Consider the following 6,243-nt stretch of genomic DNA (forward strand, 5'->3'; position numbering starts at 1 on the left):
TTAACCTACCAAGAATAATCAATATGAAACGGTTCCATGAAGAAACCTCATTTTCATTTGCCGGTGATTTTTATGAACATCTCCAATAATTTCCTATATGTTGAGTGCTACAATATAGAAGATTGCAATGTGTTTTCTAGCCCGCCCTCTAGCCCTTCTCGCTCAGCATTTTTTGTATGAAAGGGTTAAGATTTATATTCCATTATTCAGGAGAGGTCTTGTTAAAATGTAATCTGCATTTTTTAACTACTGTGTAATAAAAAGTGAGAAGTTTTGAGACACCTTTCTTGATTATACCTTTGGCGATACTTTAGGTTTTACATTTCATTTGCATTTTGTTCTTAGTGAATATTGAAATCTTGAGTGGAGGATTGAATTTTATTAGGACATCTGGACTGACAATATCAAATCAGACACCAGTGTCCCAAAGCAGGCTAAAATTTCCGAGTTAATTAGAACGGAGTGTGTTTAATTAAAGCCAATTATAATATCTGAAATGATTTGATCGATCCTTGTTTGCACTGTTTCAAGTCCTGTAGCTTTAGTATGGCTGAAAAGAAGCGTTCAATTTGTAAACTTCTTTCAGAAAAACTTTTCTTTAGCAAAATAGAATCCGGTATGTCTAGCATCAGGAAGATCTTGAGAAAGCCAACAGCGAGTGTGTATCTAGATATATATATATATATATATATATATATATATATATATATATATATATATATATATATACACAAACACAGACAAATTGTGTTCGTGATATTTCTTCCAAGAAGCAGTTTATACTCAGGGAAAACATGTTCCATTTCTCAGCGCCTATCACTTCACTTTAGGAATGTAACGATCTTTGTTCAGAACCTGTTATTTCGCCTGCTTAGCTGGGAAGCTGGGACTCTGCCCTATCTTCCTATTTCATTGCTTCTTTTCCAGGCTTCATTAGCAAATACAATTTTCGAGTCGGAAGACTGCAGTTCGGTATCATTCACAGTACTGATATGATTTTAATTTTCCAGCAATGCAAACTGTTAATCTTTGTGAAATCTCTCACCCCCACACAAAGAAAGATAGCATTTTAGTAACTGAAAAAAAAATATTTTTTTTTTATGGCAAAAATGTCAAGTCTGCAGACTTCAGCAAAGTACAGATTTGAATTGATTCACCAAATGTGACAGTAATAAGACCTTTAGGTCCAAATGCTCTTCGGGGCAGAATGTTATTATCAGGACAAATAGCTGATATATTTTAAGAAATTATATATTAACATCCTAAACTTACTTTTCACTAAATACTCACAAGGCGCAATGCGCCTTTTTAAAGTTCAGTGTCCTAAACGGCAAGAAGAAACAATAATTCCTTGTTACAATTCTGCTTCAGTAACAGTGAAGATAGGTTATCCTTGTTAAAATAATTATTTAACATATCATGCTTAAGGACGCGCTATGCAGTCTAGTTTGCTAGTTAGTTGACTGTCCAGAACCCAAGGTATAAGGGAAATCTGGAAATCGGGATGTTGCATAGTTGCTGCAAACCAAAGAAACTTAGCCTTTCCAATTTGACCACACTGTATAAGATGGAGGAAATCAAGGATTGATCGGGCTATTTTCCCAGGCAATCCTGGTGAGATTTGTGGTGAAAGACTCCGCTCTTCACCCAAGGAGGCGCTGTTTATCAAACTTCACTAGCGCCGCTGGATTTGTCTTACAGGAATTCTTACTTAAAGAATTAAATATTGCTATGCCGATATATTTATTTCAGGAAATCCGTATACAGTAATATTTAAGTGATCTTCCGTAGGTCACTGTAATAACATTCATTGTCCTGTTCGAGTCTCAGATATTACGCATGCCAGTTCCCTTCAAACTTAAACAAAAGTGTAAAATTTTAGTTATCTGTCTACCCGTTTTCAGTTTTTGTAATTATATTTTATTTATCTAAATCAGTTTTGCATAAATGTTTGTACAGTGGACCAACAAATAAAACTACATATATGCATATATATCGTGACACACCAGACAATACAGACACAAGTAGCATTTAATAATGTGTTGATTCATATTAAAACATCTTTGCCCATTTTCTTTTACAAGATTCTTCCTAAACCAAAACCGACTGAATTCGACTATTGCCCAAACTTTTCTTTCCAGTCGACTTTTAGGTGAAACGCCTAGTCTTTAAGATTTTAATACAAAAAAAAATTAGTTTTTTAACAAGCAAGACTTCGAATAAATAATTTCAGCTAAAGGTGCTAATAAGAAAGACTCTTTATATAGCGGTTTCTCTCTGGCAGTAAAAATAATTCAAGTGGCACACTTTTTTTTTTTTTTTTTAATGGATCTCTAACGTTTTGAAAGTGGCATTCCCATTTACTGACCTACCCAGTTGTTCTATAACTTTCACCTTATGCTTAATTGTTTGAGAGGAAGGACCTCCCAGAAAGCCCTTTATAACGAGAGCAGGCACTTTGCAGGGCAAATGCAGATGCTAGGCTTTTGCGGAAATGAAGGAACGCTTCAGAATCTGTTTCCCCCTTTGCTCCGAAACCCGTCGAAGAATCCTGCTGGTGCTCTTCTGGCACAGAGACACAACCTTAGAGCAGCAGAAACACTTTATCTAGCTCTGCAATAATGCAAAGGCTGCAGCACTGGAGGGACTCTATTATCTTTTTTTTTTTTTTTGCCGGCATTGGCTTTGCGTTTCAACATTTCAAGTTCAAGTTCATGTTGTTGTCTATAAATAAGGCGCAATAAAAATGTAAATTAAAATGTCATGTTTCTCTAAAATCTAAACTGCATGAGAAATTTGCACGGTGAAAAAAAAATTGATCACCGGTACTCCCCTTCCTCCCCGCCCCCGAAAAGCACAAAAAATACCGTACATTCGAATGTGACTTACATATAAAAGTGCTTGCGTCTTGCGTCCTAAAATTTATAACTCCTCTGCAGCAGAAGAAACAAGAGTTAGCAGAGATTTGTTTTTCTTAAATCAAGCATAAATTATACCTACTGTAACCAAACACGTTAATAACAGAGGCGCCTTAAAACAATAAAATTGAAATATGTAGTTTGGCAAGTTTTATCTGAGCCGTACTTGTCCTTCCCAAAAAAACAAAGCTTTTTTTTTTTTTTTTTTTTTTAAAGAACCACTGAAACTAACATCTGGGTCATCACTTTTATAGATTCTGCGTGAACTTTCAACATTACTTTCCTATGGAATTCCACCCCACCCACCCCCGGCACACATACATACATGATATATACACCCTCTACGTCTATATTCACCTCCAAGTAACGGAAATAGGGAGCAGAAGTCTTTATCTGGCAGATTATTAAAAACAATACAACCCAACCTGGTCATAGTACATAATTCTTTCAATTTGCAGGATTTAAAGTTATCACCTTGTTTTGCTGCAAAGAAATGTTAAAAGGATGACTACACGATAAAATCATTACCCCTCGCCCCAAAACGAGTTCAAAGCAACCGTGTAACGGTGGAACTAGGGGACTGTCATACCTGTGTGTGCATGTAGATGTAGATAAATCATAGCATCCGCATGTTGTAAGACTACTGACATAAACAAGCGGAAGCCCAATTTATTGCAAGTTTTTGGGTTACATCTGGAAAGTTTTAGAAAGAAATGTATAGAGCTTCCGAAATAATGATATCTGTGAGATGATTGTAATTGTGTGTGTGAGTGTGTGTGGGTGTGTGTGTGAGAGAGAGAGAGGGGGAGAGAAAGGTTGTCTACACGAGTGTACTAACCCAGTGATAGCAACCTCACTAAAAATCTATTAACTGGATTATTTCCGAAGACATACGTTTTCCCTTCTAAAAGAAATCGAAAAACTTACAATAAATTGATTTTGAAATTCTTCCCTCATCAATAATTTCACATGTACAGCCTAATTACACACAAACAGCAGAGTATGTAAAAGGGAGCTCTGTCTCTTTAAGGTCACTGTATGCTCTGGTATGATGTTTAGGAGGACAGCTGGGCAATGGCCATCTGACTGACTTCGGCTTGACATCTGGGAGCCCACTGGTGTGTGGCACGCGAATCGCTTGATGTCGCTATTTAAATGCAAATTTGTGGGGGATCATTGAAGCCTCACCCCGTAAATTCACACAAAAGGAACACTTCACACACTATAAGAAGGAGGATCGTTACTTCGGGAGGTCTTGGCTACAGCATGCAAATCTCATTCAAATCCTCGCACCTTCTGCATGACTAACTTTTCTAAAGTCAAGACTTGGTGCTAGCACGCTTCCCAGACTGCTTCCTTGCAGCTATTCAGACAAGTGCTTCATTCACTACCTGCTCATTTTAGGGCACATGTAAATGTATGATAACTCATACATACAGAGAGGTACTCCAAATAAGCAGTTATTTTACATTTCCTGTGCTACCTTGTATCTAATATATTGGGTAACTATCCTGTGATCACTTCAGACGGCAACTGTTAAAAACAAAACATATATGTAATGAGCAGTAAAAACCCCGGTTATACTCTGCGCCTTCACTGCATTGTTCCACTTTATAAAGTACTTCCTCGCTTTGATTTCTAATGTGTGGAAGAGATTACATTCTCTATCATAACATGCATTAGGAATTGTATGGAAGATTGATAGTTTCCTGTGTGTGTGTTTTATATATATAAATGCATTCTAAACCTTGATTGTTACATTCAAAATGCATGCTTCTCCGTACAGCGTTTTCCAGATGGACATTTTTAAAACCTAGAATTTTCATATATACAGATATACTGTCGCATATCAGATTTAAAAAAAAAAAAATAAACTGGACTGAGGTAAACCCTCCGTAGACTGGGTTAGGGTGTAAATATTAATATAAAAGAGTCATCCTGTGTGAGTTTCTTATTGCATGCAGTTTGTAGCCAGCAGTATACTGACAGAAAAGATAAAGTTGGTGAATGATAAAGACCGTATTTTCCACGCTTTGGGTGCAGGACCAGATGATCTAGAAAATGAGCTAAAATAGATTCAGCCTCAGAGCCTGTTGTGAAGAGCAGCTGATTCCCCTATTTCTGGCCAGATGGCTTCTGAACACAGATTTGCATTCATTTTGGCTTAATATGTCCAAAATAGTAGGGCAGCTGCATTTGTTGTCAAAAAGGTTTTAAACTCCTTTTCTTTCTGGGGCAGGATCGTTACCCTATGTGATGAGCTTATAGAACTCCCCCTCCCCCCGTTAGTCAACAGTATCAGATTTAAAAGGATTTGTTTTAAAACCTACTAATTTGGTAATCAGATTTAAATCGTCTCGGCGCAAGTAATCTGAATTTACCATACTGAAAAATGATTTTAAGATTTCTGCTTTCGGTAGCCTGAGAAGAGGCAAGTTTAGTGTTGAATATATAAACACTGCAAGATATCTGAAATATTTTAAAGAGAGTGTATTTTGTCTACTCTAAGATCAATCCTCTCGATCCATTTAAGAAATAGTCTGATTGTAACACATCTAAAAATAAACATGCAAATAAATTTATTTTTATGTTATTATGTGCAACCTTATTGGTACTTTAGTTGGATTTGCATTCCAGTGATAATCTGTTCTTTTGTAGCTTGAAAGCTCTATACATACTATGAATACAGGAATTTTAATTTATCATGAATACTTTCCATACACTTTGATTTAAGGTTATTAATATTCTATAGACAGTGGCATCTTTAATATGTGGCGATCGCTTCTAAAGACTAATCTCATTACCCTCAAATAGTCATAAAATATGATTTTATTATACTTACGTATTTAATTAGACGGCCAGCAATGTAATGGATTTTGAGATCGGGCTAGAGCAACAGCTTTGATAATTCACTTATCTTTGGCAATAGTCATTAACCCCCAACACCAGCAAAATAGATTGCTTTCTAGCACATCTTTTTTCTCACCCCTAGGAGGAGGGATGGGGTCCCCAGATAACACAAATCGGACTTCGATTTTCACCGATTAATTAAAATATTAACGCACATACCCTGCCAATTCACAAAAATGAAAGTGCCAACCTACACAAGGCGGAAAGATCCCATCATTCAATACAGTTGTCCTCCAGCTTTTTTGTTTCTCTCTCTCTCTCTCTCTTTTTTGTTATCAAAGAGGGCCTGGTTTCTCTGTGTAGGAAAGTGTCCAGGACAGCCTTTGTCCATCCCCGGGGGTCTTCTCTGTTATGTAAAGTATATATCTTGTCAGTAAATAGACTCTGGTTCTATACGTTTCCGGATATTTTCCCC

The sequence above is a fragment of the Rhinatrema bivittatum genome, chromosome 7 (genome assembly GCF_901001135.1).
Source record: "Rhinatrema bivittatum chromosome 7, aRhiBiv1.1, whole genome shotgun sequence".
Lineage (NCBI taxonomy): Eukaryota > Metazoa > Chordata > Amphibia > Gymnophiona > Rhinatrematidae > Rhinatrema > Rhinatrema bivittatum.